This window comes from Salvia splendens, unplaced genomic scaffold (genome assembly GCF_004379255.2).
Source record: "Salvia splendens isolate huo1 unplaced genomic scaffold, SspV2 ctg805, whole genome shotgun sequence".
NCBI lineage: Eukaryota > Viridiplantae > Streptophyta > Magnoliopsida > Lamiales > Lamiaceae > Salvia > Salvia splendens.
The window spans coordinates 8,286-30,786 of NW_024599482.1; the positions used below are offsets into that span (position 1 = coordinate 8,286).

A 22,501-nucleotide genomic window follows, 5' to 3' on the forward strand; every position below is an offset into this window, starting at 1 on the left:
GTTAAGAGAAATGGGCTTTGGTGATAAGTATATTATTCAAATTGATATCCAAGAGAGAAGAGGAAGAAGACATGATAGGAGGATGATTTTGTGTTGTTATTCATCAACCGAGCAATCCTCTAACACAAAAGTTTTGTTTTTGTTTTGAAAAATTCTTGTGATCTTTCGACGCTTTTGAGGTTTAGGTGATTTGTAATAATTTAAGTATGAAAATTGGACCTGATCCTGAGAAGTTAAGAGAAATGGGCTTTGGTGATAAGTATATTATTCAAATTGATATCCAAGAGAGAAGAGGAAGAAGACATGATAGGAGGATGATTTTGTGTTGTTATTCATCAACCGAGCAATCCTCTTAATATAGAGGATTGCCTTAATTACATATGGTAAAGAATCCCCTAATTTTGGGTGCTATCAATTACACAATAATTACATGATTCTTTCCTTAGTTTACATGATTTGATTTCCTCATGATTTGTCTTCAATATTCTAACACTCCCCCTCAAGTTAAGTGACGGCATCTCCGATACTTAGCTTGCCTATTACTTCTTCAAACACCTTCTGGTGAACAGCTTTGGTTAGGATATCTGCCAGCTGATCTTCTGAGCGGACAAAGGGTAACTCAATAATTCCCTTTTCTATCTTCTCTTTGATGAAGTGTCGATCAATCTCCACATGCTTCGTTCGGTCGTGCTGGACTGGATTTTCGGCGATGCTGATTGCAGCCTTGTTGTCACAGAACAGTTGACTCTTCTGAGTAGGTGGAAAGCCTATTTCTGTCAGGAGCCTCCGTATCCATAGAATCTCAGTTATTCCACTTTTTGCCCCTCGAAATTCGGCCTCGGCACTAGAGAGTGCGACTACTTTCTGTTTTTTACTCCTCCATGTGACAAGATTGTCTCCTATGAACATGAAGTATCCGGCTGTTGATTTTCGATCGATTGGGTTGCTCGCCCAGTCAGCATCGGTGTAGCCTGAGACTTCCAATTGTCCTTCTATTTTAAGCAAGACTCCGTAGCCAACTGTCCCCTTAAGATATCTCACTATCCTTATCACAGCATTCATGTGCTCTTCTTGCGGCTTGTGCATGAATTGGCTTACCACTCCAACTGCATATGCGATATCTGGTCGTGTATGGGCTAGATAGATCAACTTTCCAACCAAGCGTTGGTAGCGTTCTCGGTCTGCTGAATTTGCTCCTTCCTCTATCTTCAAACCATGGTTCTGTACCATTGGCGTCTCTGCTGGCTTGCATTCTAGTAGCCCCGTCTCTGTTAGCAGATCGAGGACGTACTTCTTCTGTCGCAGAAATATTCCCCTTTTTGATCGTAGAAACTCAATTCCCAGAAAGTACTTCAAGTCTCCTAGATCCTTCATCTCAAATTCTTGAGACAGATTTTCTCATAGCTTTTTGATTTCAGCTGGGTCATTTCCTGTGATTATCATATCATCCACATAGATTAGGAGACAAGTTATGTTTTCACCTTCCTTTTTGAGGAAAAGGGTATGATCTGAGTTGCTTTGCTGATATCCATACTTCTGCATTGCCTGGCTGAACCTTCCAAACCATACTCTAGGTGACTGTTTCAGACCGTACAACATCTTCTTTAGGCGACATACTTCTCTTGGGCCAAATTCATCAGAATAGCCAGGTGGAACCTCCATGTATACTTCTTCCTCCTTTTTCAGTTCCCCATGCAAGAACGCATTAGTGACGTCGAGCTGATGTAGAGGCCAATTCTGATTTGCTGCAACAGACAATAGAATTCTTACTGTGCTCATTTTAGCCACTGGCGAGAAAGTTTCAGCGTAGTCAATTCCATACGTCTGAGTGTAGCCTTTTGCGACCAGCCTTGCCTTGTATCTCTCAATAGAACCATCGGCTCGTCTTTTTATGGTGAAGATCCACCTGCATCCGACCGGTCGTTTCCCTTCTGGTAGTACACATTTCTCCCATGTATGGTTCTTGAGAAGAGCATCCATTTCTTTCTTCATGGCTTCTCTCCAGTGTTTGTGCTTCATTGCTTCCTCCACTGAGTTTGGTATTTCATGTTCATATAGGGCAGTTTCAAATGCTCGTGCCATTTCAGTCATCTGGGCAGTCATGGAGTAGGCAATGGGATAGCGAGCTTTTCTTCCCTTCCAATCCGGGGAGTATCTTTTTGGGGGCACTCCTCTATTGATCCGCAGTGGACGAAAATTTTGATCTGATGTGTCTGGCTCATCTTGGGTGGTCTCGACTCTGCGCTCAAGTTCAGTCTCAATAACAGTTGATTCACTTGGATCAGAGTCTCTTACCTCAGGATTATCAGTCGAGGTGATTGCGAGCTCGTCACTAGGTTCAGCGGCCTCTGACGGTGTGTTTGAGGTCTGCTCTGCGTTAAAGCTAACCTTCTCTGTTGGACCCACATCGAGACCGGGACTTGGCGTAGGACTGATTGGAAACAAACTTAGCGGGTCACTCATGGTTTCTGTTGGTCGATTTCCCCCCCCCCTGACCGCTAAGTTGGTGATAGAAATATTCATTTTCTACGAAATCACAGTTCATTGTGATAAACATGCGTTTTGTTTTGGGGTCGTAGCACCGGTAGCCTTTTTGTTGTTGGGCATATCCTAGGAAGACACCTTTCACAGCGCACGGGGAGAATTTGGATCTCTCATGTTTGGGTATGTGAATAAAGGTAGAACATCCAAAGATTTTTGGTTCAAGAGTGAGTGGGAGAGGTATCTGTGTATGGTTAGATAGGACTTGTATGGGAGATTTCTTGTTGAGTCCTTGAGTGGGTAGACGGTTTAGGGTGTAGACAGAGGTGGCCATGGCGTCGGGCCAAAAGGATTTTGGGACTTTAGACTCTATGAGGTGAGCTCTGGTCATTTCAAGGAGTTTTCTATTCTTTCGTTCTGCTACCCCATTTTGTTCTGGTGTGTGAGGGCAAGTGGTCCGGTGTATGAGGCCCTGTTTGGCAAAAAAATGTTGCATTTGGGCATTGATATACTCCCCCATTATCAGATCTTAGGATTTGGATACTTTTCTTATATTGGGTTTGAACGAAAGTGTAGAATAAAACAAATTTATCAAAGACTTCTGACTTAGATTTCAAAAAATAAATCCATGTCATGCGTGAACAGTCATCAATAAAAAGTATAAAATATCTAAACCCTTGACCGCCCGTAACAGGTGCTGGTCCCCACACATCAGAATGAATAAGGGAAAAAACTTGGTCCACACGAGTATTATTAGGCTTAAAAGTACGTCGATGACTCTTAGCCAAAAAACATGTATCACAATCCATACGAGTAATTTTGTTAAAACTAGGGAACAAAACTTTAAGATAACCTAGTGATGGGTGTCCTAATCGACGGTGCCATAGCCAAGCCTGTCTGTCTGTGGATCCGTGAGTCAGCATCGCGATACTCTGTTGAGCTACCTCATCCACATAGTAGAGACCACGTCGCTCAGTGCCACGCCCAACAATCGTCCCCGTCTGAATATCCTGTAACATGCAAAAAGATGGTTGCATTAGTAACGTGCAATTCAGTTCCTTCGTAACATGACTGACTGCTAAGAGTTTATGAGACAAGGTCGGCACGTATAGGCAGTTTGATATTTTTAGAGCGGGTGAAATGTGAATGGTTCCCGTTCCCTGGACAGTAAGCAATTCCCCATTGGCAGTTTGGACGTATTTTTTGTGAGGTTTGGACATCCCAGTAAAATCAGACTCATCGAATGACATAGTATCGGTAGCCCCACAATCAAAAATCCAATCCTTATCCTTATATGAGGCTTCTGACATACTACAGGCTGTGGACATTTTTCAAGGACTTGAAATCGATTTTTGCAATTAATTTCCGGCTCAAATTCTAATTTTCTAGAGTCTGGGGTTCTTTTCCCAACAATGTGAGAATATATGGGGTCGATATCTAATTTAGGGTTATCTGGGGACCGCATAAATAGGGAGTGGGGTATTTTCTGATATTTTCCGAATTTGAGAGGACATAATTGCAACAAAGGGAAAGGTGAGGGGTTTAATTTAGAATTAAACCCCTCTTTACCTCGTCCAACCCTAGCTTGCGCACACTCCTCCGCCGCTGCATTCCCCGATCCATCTTCTTCGTTCCTTCCGGCGGTGGAGACGCCGGTGCTGCCCGCTGCATTTGCGGCGCCGGTAGCCCGGTTGCTCTCCCCCGCTGCCGGAGTTCCTCTGTTCCCTCTGTTCGACCAATTTCGGGCAGCCCGTCGCTTCTTCATCTCATCCCACCAATCAGGATATCCGACGAGGTGGAAGCACTGCTCCTTGGTATGTTTCCGGCCTCCACAATAAGAGCACACGATCTTGTTCCTATCTTCGTCGAAACGAGGATCCTCTCGACGGTGCGGAGTCTGCCCGCTTCGTCCGCCGCCGCCGCTGCCGCGAATCGCCAAGCCTGCTGTAATTCCGCCACTGTCAGCGCCGACAGTGGTTGTAGGTTTGAGCAGACTTTCGTTCGTCGCCTCCCTTCGGACGATGGCGTAGGCGTTCTTCACTGACGGGAGTGGATCCCGTTTTAGGATGTCCTTCCTTGTTCCTTCGTGGCTTTCATTCAAAGCCATCAAGAATTGGTACAATCTTTCCTCTTGTATTTCTGTATTGCGAATTGCGATATCCTCTGCGTATATCATTTTATTTGGTTTCTTCCTGTCAATTGACATCCATATATTCTGGAGACGGAACCACAATTGCTCCAAGGTCATATCGCCTTGTTTGATGGTGCTTGCTTTCACGTGTAGGTCGTAAACCTGTAGTGAATCTCCTCCACTTCCATAGGTCACGGCCAATGCCTCCCATAGTTCCTTCGCCGTCGGATATTGCGAAACCTCATTTACGAGTTCGGGTTCTATGCTATTAATTATCCACCCGAACACGCAATGATCCAGCGTCTGCCATGTTTCGTATTCTGGATCTGTGATTGGTGGTGGCTCTGAATCCCGAGAGATGTGGGAGGATAATCGCTTCCCCCCAATCGCTCGTTTTACAAGGGTCGCCCAGAGTGGGTAGTTATCCCCCGACAGTTTCGTGGCGATAACTATCTCGCCTAGGTTGTCTGGATTGGCTGTTGGCTTTGTTTTTGAAGTTGGAGTTGGAGATTTCTGCACGGTTTGACGGATGAATTCTGCGAATTTCTCTGCAAAGTCACCGGAAAAATCCATGGTTGAGTTTTTCTCCTTGTGGTCGTCTGACATTGTTGATGTTGCTTATTTTTTGGATGTAGGTTTCTACTCTTGGTTGAAGGGTCGGGATTGGTATGGACGGTGATGAAATTATATTCTGAGTCCCTTTTTCTCAACTTGCTCTGATACCATATTCAAATTGATATCCAAGAGAGAAGAGGAAGAAGACATGATAGGAGGATGATTTTGTGTTGTTATTCATCAACCGAGCAATCCTCTTAATATAGAGGATTGCCTTAATTACATATGGTAAAGAATCCCCTAATTTTGGGTGCTATCAATTACACAATAATTACATGATTCTTTCCTTAGTTTACATGATTTGATTTCCTCATGATTTGTCTTCAATATTCTAACATATATATGGTACAATGGGTCTTCTCGTCATTCATTTAATACTAATATAGAGGATTAGTACTAAAAAGTTTGTTATAGAATTAATTAAAACAGTTATATTTTTTAGTTAATTATGGATGGAATTAGATTCCCAGTCAAGAATCCAATTCAGATTCATGAGGTGTCTTTCTCCTTTGGCCTTTCTTTTTTGACGCATTGATGTCTTCTTCAAAATCCGCTTTCTTTTTAAAAAAAACTATCCAATATTAATGTGTATAGAGAGATTAGCAGCCATCAATGTCTAAGTTAGGTGAGAAAAACTTTCCACGGTATATGAAATTCAAGAATGTCAGCATCAAAAATTTTCTACACAACCAAACAAAAAAAAAAAGTTAATGTATGAAAGAGTAGGGAAACCCTTCAAGGTTTAACAAAGCTTTTAGAAAATAAAATAAATCAACACTAACGGTGAAGATTGTGACTGAATTAAGTTATGATTGTAGTTACAGGGAAATAAATTATACTCCTTTTCTACATTAAGTTATGGATTATCTAACGGTTCAAATGTAATGTGATTTTACATTAAGCTCGAATGACAACAAGTGGTAAACAAAATCAGTACCATATTTAATCTGGTCAAAAGAAGAATAGCGAGCAACAAAACATTAGAACAACAATTGCTTAAGGCACACGAAAAAACAATAATCAATAGCAAAATCAAGACACGTACATCTATTATCATCAACAACACATAATACGAAAGAGAAGAAACAGTTGACTTCACGATCACTAAAGATTAAAAAAAACACAACACACATTAGTCGACAAACTCAATTAACATTTAATCACATCTTATGCACAAACCTAACTCTTCATTGAGATCTTGTCACTTTTCAATCCATGCAAGTTAGAATTTCAATAGCTATAAGCATGTGGATCGTGCTAGGCCATGTTTATTTCTTTAATTGTACAGCAATTTATTCAAATCCCATATGCAAAAGTCAACTATCCAGAATATTAAAGTACTACCTAATTTAATTATACTTTCAACTAACCAATTAAATCAAGAATAATCCCATATATGTAGCTTGTACTTCCAACTATGAGATTTGCCTTTTCAAAATAGTCACCCTTTAATTCTTGCCTCTCAAATTATCTTATGAATATTTTATTTGAGGAAGTACACCAAAATAATTTTAATATTTATGTTCATATGGATGCGTTAAAATGACAACACTTTTCAAAGTGACACTGTGACATCACGTATTCTGCAATATAATAAACGTTACACTGCAATAGTATGAACGCTAAACTGCAATCTATAGATTGCAGTCTAGCGTATTGGATATTGCAGTCCAATGTATTAGATATTGCTGGCGTGGTAAACTGCAATATTGTTGTGGTAAGACTGCAATATTCAATGAATAACACTGCAATCTGGTAATGTAAAATTAGAAATTTCCTATTTTACCCCTCCGTGTTTTTAATTGATTTGCCACATGGCAGCTTGACAAACACACGATTTTCAGATCCAATGGCCTAAAATGATGGTATGGTGTCACAATAAAGAGTGTTGTCATCTTAATACATATCCCTATTTATAAACAATTATAAAAGCTATCTTGAGGTTTACTTTCTACCTACATAAAGAACTTTTATAATCTCACAAAATAAACCCCTTAGACCATTAAAAGCATCATTTAATATACTACTACTATTACTGTATACTCCAACTGTCCATTTTAGGAGTCTCATCCGACACAAATTTTAAGAAATATAAAGAAAAATTAGTGAAAAAATAGTGGAATGTGGCTCTCACTTTTATATAATTTTATAGTAATAAAATGCGAATGAAATAAAGTTAATAAAATGTGAATCGTATTACTATTTATAAAATATTCTAACCGAGGCTCGTAATATGAGTTAGACTAAAATAAAAAACTAAAACTCCTAAAATGAGACGGATGGAGTATTACTTAGCCCATTCAAAAGTGTAAAACTGTATGTTTTAGCCTTTAACGAATTAGGAATACTTAGGAAAAAATGTAAATGAGAATGCAAAATAATATAAATACTCCATATTATAGAATACGTCATCTTTTCCTATTGGATAGTTGTTTTTTCTGAAAAATGTGAATATAGAGTTCTTTTTTATCTTCCAATTTACATTTTCCTTTAAGTTGTTTTTACGAACTATAGATAGTAACCTCACAATTGATAGTCAATTGTCAAAGTATTAAGTCAGCTAATTACATTAATGCATTTTCCTTTTCTTGGCATTTTCTTATCATGACAAATTAGTTTTCAATACACTATTATAGGAAAACAAAATTGGTGGATATAAGAGCTAAAACCTTTAATTGGTTTAACAGTGAGTGAGTAAATTAGTGATATACTGTAGTAATGAACTATTATCTGTTTCTTGATATTTCAAAGCAAATATATAATGCATTTATGCCAACTTAGTTCCAACTTCAAAGTTAATTGAGATATTTTATTTCAACATCAGAAAGAGCTAGGGAAAAATTATTGATTTTTATTAAAAGAGAAAATAACTTGGGAGGAATGAATGGCACAAAATGGACACAAATTCATTAAATTCAATAAGCGAATTTGCAAAACTGTAAATAGAATTAGAACAAATTGAAGAAAATTAACATGAAAAAAGGGGAAATTTGGAATGAAAAATCCATCCGAACACCTTTTTTATGCTAATTATGTTACAGATATAAATGAAGTGTATGAAAAGAAGGAAAATTCAAGCAGAAATCACCAAGATTGAATAAATCCCCAAATTTCTCCTTCACATTTATTCCAAGAAAACTCTGCTAATCCGTCACCTAATTTACACAAAATATCCCCAAATCAAGCCTGCGAATCTCCCTTCTTCCCATCCCCTTCTCTCTCCGTTATCAGCTTCGCCGCCTCCTCATCCACCGCCGCCGTCTTCTTCTGCGCCTCCTTCGCCTTCAGCGCCTGCAATTTCGAGTGATTGTAGTACGCGACGCCTAAAAACGCCAATCCATACCCGATCAGATTAACCGGCGTGACGGTGTCCTTAATCACCGACCACGAGAACGCGATTAGGAGCCAATCCTTGACAACTCCGGCGACGTTCATGGTCAGCGCGGATGTCTTCCCTACGAGGAGGAACACGGCGAGGTTTAGCGCGAAGGCGCAGAGGCAATTCGTGCCGAAGATGAGGAAATCGAAGTGGAAAGCGGCGGTTTGCTGCCTCAGCAAGGGAATTCGACGATTAGCCAGGGGATCGAGAGGAAGAGAAAGCAGCTCGGCGCGACGTAGTAGAGAGATGTGATTGGGTTGAGATTGATGCCTTTGGAGGTGAGAAGGATCTGAATCATGACCAGCCGCGTGGCCTCGAAGACGACGGCGCCTAATTGGAGGAAAACTCCCCAGGAATCGTATTTCGCCTCGCCGTAGGCGGCGATTGCGACGCCGACGGAGATGGCGAGCATGTTGGACATGGTGGTGGACTTGTAGGCGTCCTTTTTCAGGAGGATTCCGATGGAGTAGACAGCGACTGGCATCAGCGCCTTGAGCATCTGGATGAAGGAGACGGAGAGGTAGATGTAGGCGGAGTTAGAGAGCCAGAGGGAGAGGGAGTAGAGGGCGCCGATGGGGACGACGGAGGAGAGGTAGGTGCGGCGGGAGAGGGCGGCGGGCTCGACGAGGCGGAAGACGCGGACGGCGGCGAAGGCGAGGGAGGAGCAGAAGGCCATATGGATCATGGTGAGGGAGATGGGGAAGGGCCAATTGTACAACTTCCGATCCAGGATGTACTTGTTGTAGACGATGACGGTGAAGGAGAGGAAGATCCAGATCGCGACGTACATGTAGGAGAGCATGATCTTCTTCACCACGCCGTCGGAGAGGGCGCCGCCTTTCCCCATTGCTTCCGGCGGCGGCGGTGGAGATTTGGGGGTTTAGGGATTCTAGAGAGAGAGAGTAGGGCAGCTCTGGAGTGTGGAGTTGGATTTGAATGGGTTCGAATTGGGGTTGAAATTAGGGATTTTGAGGACGTGGGAGGGGTGTGGTTGTAATTTTACTTCGAAAGAGATCTAATGTGGATTTTTTTTTTTACATAAAGTTAGCATAATATTTTTCTTGGGTTAAGTTACCTTGATTCTTTTATGGTTTATAATTGTGTAAAGCCAACTACTACTTATTAACACAATTATAAATTTAGTATCACCGATTCACTATATATTTACCATTTTGTAAATATGGTGGCTTATAAAAGGGGAAATAACACAATTATAAATTTAGTATCACTGATTCACTCTACATTTACCATTTTGTAAATATGGTGGCTTATAAAAGGGGGAATAACGGCTTAAAATGCTAAAATATGGTTAAATTATGGCTAGTTAAGTAAGTTTGAAAATGAAATATTAATTTTGAAAATTCTTTTCTATTGTTTCAACCCTATACAGATCCTCAAAACGATGTTGTTTCAGTAAAATACATGAGTATTTTTCTTTATTTTCCTTTCTTTTCTTTTTCGTTGCTTATTATAGTGAAACAACATTATTTTTACTTTTTAGCTCAAATATAAAGATCATATATAATAAATTGAAATTTTATAATTTAATACACTTATTTTCAAAACTGACTCAAATTTGACTATGTTTCGTGGTTTAAATGACTATCGGTATTTCTTTTATAATATCACGAGCAACATAAAATTTCATTTTTTTTTCAGAATGGGTCTTCATAAATTCAAAGGACAAAGAAAATGAATGTTCATAAATTAAAAGGACATAAATTAGGGTTGAAATTTGGGTTTTTTATGAGTTGGGATTTCAGTCGAGGAAGAGAAGCATAATAAGCAAAGTCAATTCTGAAAAATTAATTGTCTCTTCAAAACGTTAAAGACTTTTTTCAATAATAATGTCACATTTATTAGTTTTGGACAACTATTAAGTGATGACCAAACTTACATTATAATGGAATAGGAGATTTTTTTAAAAACAAAATGAAAATGAATCTAAATAGTTAGTATCAAACCAGGATATGCTGACTGCTGAGAATAGGCCAATAGTTTTAATGCAATCATTGATTTTTCACTTTCCCCTTTTTTCTTTTTATATATTGTCGTATATAATGTCATATACTAGTACTAATTAGAACCATTATTTTATTTGGAAATAGTTAATTTCATCGGATTGAGATATATGTGATTAGAATGCAAAATATTAAAATCATGCATAGTATCAAAAAGAGATAATCATTTAAATCATGAATTTTGATCAAAAATTTAGTTAGCTTCACAAGGTTGGATGTAGAATATTTAATCATTAAATTTTAATTTTTTTTCAATTGTCTCGTACGTATATAAACGGTGTCTTTGGTGATAGTAAAAATAATAGTATTGTTTAATTAAATAAAAAATAATGTTTTAAAATTTAAACATTACCAAATATGTCGTTTTATACCTGCATGAAATAATCAAGAAAAACTAAAATTTATGATTTAAATTTTGTATTTAAATTTTATGAAATTGATCAAAATTGAATTAATTTTTGTAGTTCAAATGATTATTATATGTATTGAAAATGATAGGGAGACAAAGGTGAGGCTGCGATGAAAAAGAACGTTGAAAATTGATTTTTAAAAATGGGTTGTTAAAATTATACATTCATTTTATCTACAATAAAAAAATATTTTGGTAGGTGGCATGAGAAAATTAGGTGAGTGGGAGAGAGTGACAGAAAAAGATCAATAGAAAAGTATAAATAATGGATGTCAGTTTCTTTTTAATTAGTTTGACTAAATTTTGTGATATTAAATGAAAATGAAAATGTTGTAGTACCACCATTATTATCTATCACTATAGTCTATATTGCTAAATCTATTTCTATTTCTAAATTTGAAAGGTGGTTTGCGCTAGTGCGGGATAAAGTAGAGCGATGATTGATCCGTATAAATATAATCAACTCAAAAAAACTAAATCATTAGTATTATATTTTATTATCTTTAATCTCTTTCTCGCTAATAGTCCAATTATATATATTTTTCCTTCATTAAATTTTTTTCTTTCTTCTTGAACACATTAAATAACAACTACAGTACTAAAGTTTCATATCACCTCATAAGTTTGATATTTTAATCCGGATGGATAAAATATTATTTTTATTTATCTATTATTCCATTTCAAATTAAAGTGGACTCTTGGTGTGTATTAACCATCAAATGTAAGGCATTATGACACGTAATGTATTAAGTAATTACTTATTAAATACGAAGGAGTACCACTTACACTTTGGTGATTGCTAATTAATAAAATTGGGCCTTTTATCCTCTTCCTCCATTTGCTCCCACAAAAGATTAAATCCAGATGGAACTTGTCTAACTTATAATGATTTGTTTTGAAAACATCTCTCTTTTTTTTAAACAACACTCCCTCCGTCCATGAAAATAGAGCACATTTGCCATTTTTAATTGTCCACGAAAAATAAAGCATATTTAAAAAATGAAAGTTTCCAACAACTTCTCACTTACTTTTTTTCATTCTCTCTTACTAATAATATGGACTTCACATTCCACTTTTTCTCTTTTCTCTTACTTTTTCTCTTTTCTCTTACGTTTTCTCTTCTCTCTTACTAATAATATGGACCTCATATTCCACTAACATTACTTCTCTCTTACTTTACCAATTCCACATTAAAACTCGTACCATTCACAATGTGTCATATTTTTCATGGACGGAGGAAGTATTTCATTGGGGATGGATCCTCTCTGTGTTAAAAAACATAGCGGAGGCTGCTTTGGTTAAAACGCACAGCAATGCACGTGAAACGCATCAATCTTATTAACTCAATTCTTTATTTAATTTACTGTGGGCGGTGGGCCATATATAACCTTTTGTAAAATAGATATAAAGCACACGTACTGCATGCTATATACATACCCCTTTTTCTTGTTATAATGCAAAATACTATTATTTTTAGTTTGCATATTTCTTTTATTTAAATACTAAAAATATTATGAATTATATATATATATATAGGAAAATGATCAATACAAAACTTGATCTCAATACAAAATCCAGATCAAATCCTGACCATGAGATTTGACAATCCAATGGTCAATAATTAAACAAAAACACGGAGGGTCATTGTAAAGCAATTTTAGGTCATATTATAAACTTTGGGTTTGAGGTCATGTTAAGATCATTTCATGTCATCCTTACTATAATGACGTAAAAATAAGCTTACAATGACCTAAAAATGATTTTGTATGCTTGGTTCTGCATTTTTGTATTAATAATGGTTTTGCATGGATCAAAACATATATATATATATATATATATATATATATATATATATATATGCATATGCATATGCATATTAAAAATTTTATAAATTGGAGTAACTATGATGTAATAAATATTTGTATATTTCATTTTTATATATGAAATACTTTAAAATATCATGTAATTAAATAAGTATTATATATGAACATATATTAATATACTTGAAATTGTAAAGAAAGCAGGTATAATATCTAATTATGCGTCTTGTGGCATGGTATTTTACACTCCCTCCGCCCATTACATTTGAGACGTTTCTTTAGGAACGAATATATAAAATGTTGCAAACATTTTCTACTATTCTCGCAATGGTCCGTCTATCTTGTGTGTAGTTTAGCTTGTGACATGAATAATACGAACGTGAAAAGAAGTTGTGTAACTAATATTACATTTTGTTGATGCAGCATTCAGTATATTCTGTCACAAATTGACATTTCTATTCAGTTTGGGGAAGATGCAGATGTAAAGGTTAAGGATTTTGATGCAGATGTAAAGGTTAAGGATTTTGATGCAGATGTAAAGGTTAAGGATTTTGATGCAGAAGACGGCGACTGAACAAGTATTTTGAATTCAACCAAGAACAATGTTTACATTTGTTTTGCCAATTAAGATTCGTGTTTAAAAGCACCAATGTCTCTTTTATAATCATAATCAGAAGCTTTGCATGAAATTTTTTATCTGGTTTTGGAGCAAAACAGCAGCATCTGAGTTCGGATTCCATATCTGAAAAACGTTGCTTTTCTTCCTCGGCCTCATGTAAAAGCACGTTTTTCACACCTTTCTTCTTCAGAAAATCCACATACATAACTCCCTTCTCTTTCAAAAAATCCATTCCGGCAACGAACACTGCTGTCGCCGGAAACAACCCCCACTCCACCTCTGCCTTCTCGAAATTGCAACTTTGAAAATCCCGATCCGCCCTGTCTGGCAAGCTTAGCTTCCAAAACATGTCGTTCATCTTGACCTCTTCCACTGAGCCTGCTTCGGCCTCCAGCTCTGTCCTCGCCTCGCTGCCAAAATACGGGTGGATCGGTATAATCCCTTTGATTGAAATCTTGGTATTTTTTTCTCCAACGAATTTTATGGCGACGTGGTGGGCAATGTCGCCGCCAGCACTGTCGCTGGCAAGGAAAAACACGGGATAGGTCGGCAGCGTCAAGCCACGGCTCGATGCCTGAGCGTAGCCACTGGAGGCGGCAAAGCAGTCGTCGTAGGCGGGGAGCTTGTTTTCGGGGGCGAGGCGGTAGTCGACAGAGAGGATGATGGCTTCGGCAGCGGCCGAGAGGTTTTCAAGGAAGACGTGGTAGCCGAGCCAGGTGGTGGAGCCGATGCAAAAGCCGCCGCCGTGGAAGTAGAGGAGCACCGGGAGCGGTGACGGCGACGCAGCAGCAGAGGGGAGGAAGACTCTGGCGGTGATGGGCTTAGAGGGGTCGATGGTGACATGCTTGGAGGTGGCGGAGCAGGCGGCGGCTCGGTGGGCAGTGCGGACGACGGTGCCGTCGGAGAAGACTTGGAGGAAGCCTGGCGCCTCGACGATTAGGGACATTTTAAGGGGGATTTAGTTAATATGATTTTAAGTAATGGACCATATATTCCACTAACTTTATATCACTCACGTTTAATTACTATATAAAAGTATACTCTACCAAATCCCCTGCCAAATCGAAACTTCCTTTCTATTGGACGGAGTAAAATTTTCTCCAATATCAAAAATCATGGTAGTCACCACCTCGTATTATAATAAAGAATTGGTAAAATTTGAGATTAATCAAAAGAATATATGGTCTATGGAGAATGAAGCTTATTTCGTTTGAGAGTGTAACTTACGACAAAATAAAAGAAGACTATAATAACTATAGATAGATTAAAATGAAAAATATGATTATATAGAAGCTGTTTTGTTTGTAAGATTGTAGTATTTAATAGTATGTATTATGCATAGTTTTTAATTAAATTATTTATTTAATTAACTCATTTAATGAAATTTATTTAAATTTCGTGCTTTTTAAAAAGAAAAGTATAATTTGTGCTTATGCAAGGACAAATAGTTCCCGCGTCAATCACATCGCTGTCACATAAACAGTAAAAAGGTGATTGGCACTTATAATTTACTAGAAAAAGAAAAGAAAAGAAAAGAAAAAAACTTTTCAGAAACTTCTCCCAAACTTCACTAAAGACTTCATTTTTAAGATACTCCTGGTTGATTTCCCTCTCTCACTCCTCACTCATTCCCCAGTTAATTGGCGCACACTGTGAGAAAACTGTGCTGATCGGCTAGCTTGTGCGTTAGGGTAAGTGAGCTCAATCCAAATCGCCAAATTGTGAGTTTAGTGTTTTTGTTGGGTGATTTGATGATATGCAGCAATTGATCGATCGATCGAGACAATGAGCTTGCTTCAATGCTAGCTAGTGGTTTATTTTTAATTTATTTTTGTTATGCTTTTACGGTATGGGCATTCTCAGTCATGGAGTATTCGTAAAAATTAAATGATGTTCGGTGCAATTGGTGGATGGCTTTAGTTTGAGTAGTAAATGAATTGTTGCTTTATTTGGCGATTGACTTGAAAAGTCTGTTTGGGTGTGTATTTCTTCTTTTGATGATTATGCTTTGCCAAGAATGTCTCGTCTTTCTTTTTATTTTTTTCCCGAAATTTGAAAACTGACGTATACATAATAACATAAATGTGGCTATTTTATTGGTTTGTTTGTTAATGTATCAGTTTATGTGCATTCTATCTTTCATTGAAGAGAAACGTTTCAGTCTCTTTGTGTTTCGTCCCGTTTCAGTGATTGGAAGGATTAGTGGTATCAGTGATTGGTTTGGTGGAGTTGGCTCTAAGCTCGTTCAGTAGGTTTGGGCCTTTCCTGTGTTGTCTTATGCCGTGTAGGTCATGTTTACTTGACGCGTAATGTGGCTCATGTTTGAAACGGTTTGGTGATGTGTAGATGGTGTTTTCCCTAGTTTAATTGGCTGAAGGTGAAGTTGATTGTATCTGTGAATGAAACAATGGTTTATTTGAATGAATTTTGAGTGATGATTTGTTTTAAGGAGGACTCTGAAATCCTTGTTTGCTTCTGAAATTTACTGGTAAGAAGGTTGATTGTTTATGTGTGCTTTCTTGCTATTTTAGGGGTTTTATTTCGGAATCTGGATATGTTTGTCAGAGGACATTTAATTTAACTAATTTACTCAAACTATGTGAGGCTCGCTACAAATATGGGTACTTGTTTTATGGGGAAGGTGGCAGATTCTTGACTGTTCTGGACTACAGATCAATTGAATTTGGATAGATACAGAGACTCATAGCCGTCCAAGTGTATCTGTTTGTATGTAATCGTGTATGTTGTTTCCTATTTTAAGGGTTTTCCTGTCAGCCTTTCCCTTCTTCAGTTGCTTTTTACATCTCTGGAATACTTGTGATGTGCATACTCAATTGATTATCACAGATCATGTTATCTCCGTAACTGTTTTTCTCGATGCTAATTCACATTGCAGCTATTCATATTTTTAGGCTCTACATCCATGTCGTTTGATGATGAATGTTGTAATTCCTGCAGATTTTGTGCTACGCCTGACTATTACATAAAAGACAATGGAAAAGGTGGGTGATAAAGACATGTGTATCACTCAAATTAGCCTTGGAGGGCTAGAGAGTAATGTCACAGCTAAGATGCTTTCGGACTACCTTGAAGATAATGTTGGACTTGTCTGGAGGTGTCGAGTCAAGACTTCCTCAACTCCCCAGGACTCGTATCCAAGTTACGAGATTGATACTGAGAGGGTGCAAAGAAAAATTGAATACGAGAAGGTTGAGCCTCATGCTTTTGTGCATTTTGCAGCTGCACATTCGCCAGCATGGGCAATGAAATTATCAGGTTCTGGAGACCTTAGATTGGGCAGAAATACTTTGAAGGTTAGTATGGGCCCACAAAATCCTTTCCGTTTGAGAGAGAGGAGAAGAACTACAGCGCCCTATAAGGTACCAAATGTCAGCATTGAGATTGGGGCTATGAAGAGCCGGGATGAGTTTCTTGTTGGCTGGAGGGGGCCTCGTACAGGTGTTGATTTTCTTGTTGATCCATTCAATGGGACGTGCCAGATTCTTTTTACAAAGGATACTGCATTCTCCCTGAGAGGTAAAGCCAGGCCAGCTGTAATAAAATGCAATTTCAAGATTGAATTCGTACCAAGGGAAATAAATGAAATCAAGCGCTACAAAGATCTTTCTTCCTTGGTAGTTTTATTTCAGCTGGCTTCATCACCTCAGCTCTACTATAGAACTGCAGATGATGACATTGAAGAATCAGTGCCGTTTGATTTGTTGGATGATGATGATCCATGGATACGCACAACAGATTTTGTTCCCAGTGGGGCAATTGGTAGGTGTAACACTTACCGAATTTCTGCCCGACCTAGAAGTCTTAAACAACTTGAGAATGCATTGGGATATCTACAAAACTGCAGAGTGCCGATTGTGAATAGCAGTCCACAAGAGCGCTTCCGAGTGCAGGATGAGCCTGATTTTGGGGTGCCAATGTCAGATCCATTTTTTTGCTTTGAGTTCAAGGAAGGTCTGAATTTCAAGGTCATGTTTATGGTGAATGCTGTTGTGCACAAAGGCATAATCAATCAACATCAGATGTCAAAGGAGTTCTTTGACCTGTTGAGAAGTCAATCAGAGGAGCTCAATTTGGTTGCCCTTAAGCACATGTATTCCTACAAGCGTCCCATTTATGATGCTTACAGGGCCTTGGATTCTGTGAGAAAATGGCTGATTAAAAATCCTAAACTCCTTCAGAGGCCAGATCAGATGGATGATATTGTTGAAGTTAGAAGATTGGTCATAACTCCATCGAAAGCCTATTGTCTCCCACCTGCGGTTGAACTGTCGAACAGAGTATTAAGAAACTACAAAAATATCTCTGATCGGTTCCTACGAGTAACTTTCATGGATGAAGCAATGCAGACCCTTAACAAAAATGTGCTCACGTACTACGCTGCTCAAATTGTTAGGGAAATCACCAAAATCTCAACCCGCAAAGGACCACTATGTTCAAACGGGTGAGGGATATTTTAGACAATGGGTTCCATTTGTGTGGTCGAAGATACTCTTTTCTGGCCTTTTCCTCAAATCAACTAAGGGACCGTTCGGCCTGGTTCTTTGCTGAAGACAGCTACACTAGTGTTGACCTCATCAAAAAATGGATGGGGAAATTCACTGATCGCAATGTTGCGAAATGTGCAGCTAGAATGGGACAGTGTTTCTCTTCAACTTATGCTACAGTTGAAGTTCCTTTTGCACAAATTAACTCAAGGCTTCCTGACGTTGAGAGAAATGAGTATGTATTCTCTGATGGAATAGGCATGATATCTGCTGATCTTGCAAAAGAAGTTGCAGAAAAATTGCAGCTGAATACGAAACAACCCTGTGCTTATCAGATAAGGTATGCAGGCTTCAAAGGTGTTGTTGCATGTTGGCCTGCTAAAAACAATGGACCACGCTTGCAACTCCGTCCAAGTATGAAGAAATTCGACTCAATTCATACAACACTTGAGATTTGTTCTTGGACGCGATTCCAGCCTGGTTTTCTGAATCGTCAAATTGTCACCCTACTGTCTGCTTTAGAAGTCCACGATGAAAATTTTTGGAGGATGCAAAATTAATGGTATCAAGACTTGATCGCATCCTCGAAGACCCAGACATGGCATTTGACGTGCTTACAGCTTCATGCACTGATCAAGGGAATACAGCAGCGTTGATGTTAGCTGCTGGCTTCAGGCCTCATAGTGAACCTCACCTACGAGGGATGCTGAATAGCATTAGGGTTTCCCAGCTTGGTGACCTTAGGGAGAAGTCCAGAATTTTCGTCCACTCCGGGAGGTGGTTGATGGGATGTTTAGATGAGCTTGGTGCTCTTGAATATGGTCAGTGCTTCATTCAGGTCTCAAAGCCATCTTTAGAAGATTGTTTTGCGAATCATGGATCAGAGTTTTCTGAGACCAAGAAAGACCTAGAAGTGATCATGGCCTTGTAGTGATTGCTAAGAACCCGTGTCTGCACCCTGGAGATGTGCGGATTCTGGAAGCAGTTGATGTTCCTGGGCTCCACCATCTTTATGATTGTCTTGTCTTCCCTCAGAAGGGAGAGAGACCGCATGCAAATGAAGCATCCGGGAGTGATCTGGATGGAGATCTCTATTTTGTTACGTGGGATGATACTCTTATTCCTCCGAGCAAGAGAAGCTGGACGCCAATGGACTATGAGCCTGGGGAAGTAAAGCGCAAGCCGCGCGAAGTGACGCACTCGGTAATTCACTTTCCTTTAAAAAATTTATACATGTACATATATTTGTATGCTTTTATCTCCACCTAGGTAGGTAGTAATGGTTCTGCTGCAATGTGATGTATGCAAACAGTCTTTCTGTTCTGTGATGATATTATGATAGAGATGTATTATTTCATGAGGCAGACTTGGTTAGTTGTGTTCACATGCGAAATTCATTTGGTTTGTCTTAAATAATGTGGTGACTATTGATTGCTTGTTCAGTATCATTCTTCTTCTTATTATTTCTTTACGCTGCAAAATCTGTAGAACCGAATACTTATTCCTGTGTTATTAGAGGTATATGTTTTAAAATGATTTGCCTATGCAGGACATCATTGAGTTTTTCACGAAGAACATGGTGAACGAAAGTCTGGGTACCATCTGCAATGCTCACGTGGTTCATGCTGATCTAAGTGAGTATGGGGCATTGGATGAGAAGTGCATTAAGTTGGCTGAGCTTGCAGCCATTGCTGTTGACTTCCCCAAAACAGGAAAGATCGTGTCTATGCCTCCAGATCTGAGGCCACAGATGTATCCAGACTTCATGGGGAAAGAAGAGCTTCAGTCGTACAAATCAGCTAAGATCTTAGGCAAGCTCTACCGTAGAGCCAGAGATGCTTATGACCTAGATTACGAAGCTTCTTCCCAACTGACATACCCTGCAGAGCACATCTTCTATGATCAAGAACTTGAAGTTGCAGGTTCAAAAGATTTTATTGCTGATGCATGGAGCTGCAAGTGTTCTTATGATGGGCTGATTGGCCTCTTAGGACAGTACAAAGTGAATAGTGAAGATGAGGTCGTCACTGGACACATATGGTCCATGCCCAAGTTCAGTAGTAAAAAACAAGGGGAGCTGAAGGAAAGACTGAAGCATGCCTATAGTGCCCTCAGGAAGGACTATAGAAAAATTTTTGAGTGCATGGGCCCTGAATTTGACCAGCTCCCCAGTCATGAGAAGAATGCTCTTTATGAGCGTAAGGCGTCTGCGTGGTATGAGGTTACATACCACGATAGTTGGGTGAAAAAGTCCAAGGAGGTTCAGGAGGTGGATGATTCCGGGAAGACAGTTTTGTTGAGCTTCGCTTGGATAGCGGCTGACTATCTTGCTCGGATGAAAATCAGGCGCAGAAAGATGGAAAGTGCAATCTCCAACAAGCCAATCGATTCTTTGGGCAGGTACCTGGCTGATAAAATCTGATTCAGGTTCTATTAGCATATCTCGACGTTCTTGTTTCTTGATCATATGGCTCTAAGGCCACTCTGCCGCTTATGGAAGTTAGTATCTGCCCTGCACAAAGCCCCACGGGCAAACTATCCTCCTCTACTGTTTTGCTTTTGTTTCTTCAAAGCTAGTTATTTGAAGTTGCTCTTGTTATATGGATTTGCCCAATACAATGGATTTGTAATATTTCTCAAGGCTTATGTTTATGATTCTGTCACTGGATTTTGATTATAACATGCACCTTGTTGGCTTATTACACGCTCTTAACCTTTCCAATATCTCGATTAATTGTAGAACAGGTGCTTTACATATGGTGTTTCTCATGAACGCACTACTGTTCCTCTATAATTCTGCCAAGCTCTTCAAAGAAACGGAAAAAGAAAAGTTTCTTTCAGTACTATTAGTATGTGTCGGTATCCTACTCTGTTACCTGTGCAGCTAACAGAGAGTGTACAGATGCACGGTGTGCATGGACAATCAATTGAAGAACCCATTTACTACCACTAAAGTATGTGAATGCACTTGTTGTTCCATCATCTGTTCCATCTACCCGTCTTGAATGTTCCTTACTAGTTGTCATCAACATTTAAGATCAAACTTCCAATCACTTTGAGTATGTGTCAGTTGGTGGGCAGTGGTTTGATTTATGATGTGTACACCAATATAAGTAGTCTCATGGACCATTTTCTCCTCACGGAATTTGAAATCCCTTAATTTTTTCGACATTTTTGGCTTTTTAAATCTTTAAAGTCAACCTTGAGTCCTTGGCTGAGTGGGGCATGAACATTTTTTTTTCGGAAAAGTCTTTCCTGTCAACCCTCTTGCCTCATTGGAAGAGAAGACAGTGGATGTTGATGTTTCTTTCATCATGTGTGCTTGCATTTATATCTCTGTGTATTGTTTTCATGCTTTTTAGGCTGAATTCCTCTGGTTGTTGGACATGAACATGTGCCTCTGGTAAACAAAATTCGACCGTTCCTCCGGTTACTTTTACTGGATTTGGTGACTCTACTACCTTGGTTTCCCACAGTGAAATTAATTACTACTATTTTGTCATTTTTTAAGGAATCTTGATAGTTTTTGCCCTTTTAAGACATGAACCTTGAGACAATACTAACTTGTTTGTAGATAGCTAAATGCTTGAAGTGAGCCTACCAGAACTTGTTTTGAAAGCTGAAGAGGCGAATCTGCTCATATCTGTTGCAATCGTGTGGATCAATGCAGAGATCCTAACAATGAGCTGCACATTCAAGAAGTCGAAGCAAGCTAGCTGCTGCACTGATGGCTCTGCCCTCAATGGGCCCTCCAGCATTCACTGCGCAATGATCGCTTCATTTGTAGCTCTGATTGAGGTTTTAAACACTTACTCACTTCCCTACAAAGCTACACACATTCATGCATTTTTTGCGTGTCTTTGTTCATGTAAAAAGGCTGTTGATCTGTTTCATCTGATGTGTGTGACTGATTAGATTGCAAATACATTTTACTAGAATTTTACGTGAGGAAATTAGGCTTAGATTATGAGTTTGAAGTTTTTGCAATAAACAAACTTATAATCCTTGATTTATTTGCTGGCAGCTGATTTGGAATAGTATCAGTTAGGCCAGAAAATTATTGTTCCTAAATGCTGCAACTTAGAACAACCTAAGCATGATCTTTTGCCTATTTCTATAAACAAATTTATATGCCTTGATTTGTAATCATAATTATTTTAGTGTTTGACAATCTGAATTGCTTGATCAATATAATGATCATTCAACAAAACTCAATTCTTGAGATCTCATGGTTTGATAAACAGTTACTGATTGTTAGAAATGTGCCTTTCTTTTTACTGATTAAGGTGGCTTCATTTCAGCGCTGTTGCTCCTCTTACCATTTTCTTGTATTTGTTCGTCGCCACCTAACTCATCACATGACTACTTTGAAAAACCTCGATTTATCACGAGATTTCACATCAAAATCCCACATTTCTCGTCTGGTTTTACTTGAGCTCCACTGCAGTAGCATCAGCTCGTTTGCATCGGTTTCGTGGTTTAACACTCTGTTTCTGCCATGGAAGAGTATGTTTGTGACAT

The 22,501-nt window shown here is 38.7% G+C and overlaps 1 long non-coding RNA gene and 3 pseudogenes across 1 annotated transcript; 2 read left to right on the plus strand and 2 right to left on the minus strand.

The window, feature by feature from the left end:
• Positions 1 to 8,299: 8,299 nt before the first annotated feature.
• On the minus strand, positions 8,300 to 9,535 carry LOC121791407 (annotated as a pseudogene).
• Positions 9,536 to 13,526: 3,991 nt separating this feature from the next.
• On the minus strand, positions 13,527 to 14,421 carry LOC121791406 (annotated as a pseudogene).
• Positions 14,422 to 15,035: 614 nt separating this feature from the next.
• On the plus strand, positions 15,036 to 20,679 carry LOC121791400 (annotated as a pseudogene).
• A 498-nt stretch (positions 20,680 to 21,177) lies between these two features.
• On the plus strand, positions 21,178 to 21,993 carry LOC121791401. The gene is made up of 2 exons (XR_006048560.1): positions 21,178 to 21,428; positions 21,555 to 21,993. It is a non-coding gene; the product is annotated as an uncharacterized LOC121791401 (long non-coding RNA).
• Positions 21,994 to 22,501: the final 508 nt, after the last annotated feature.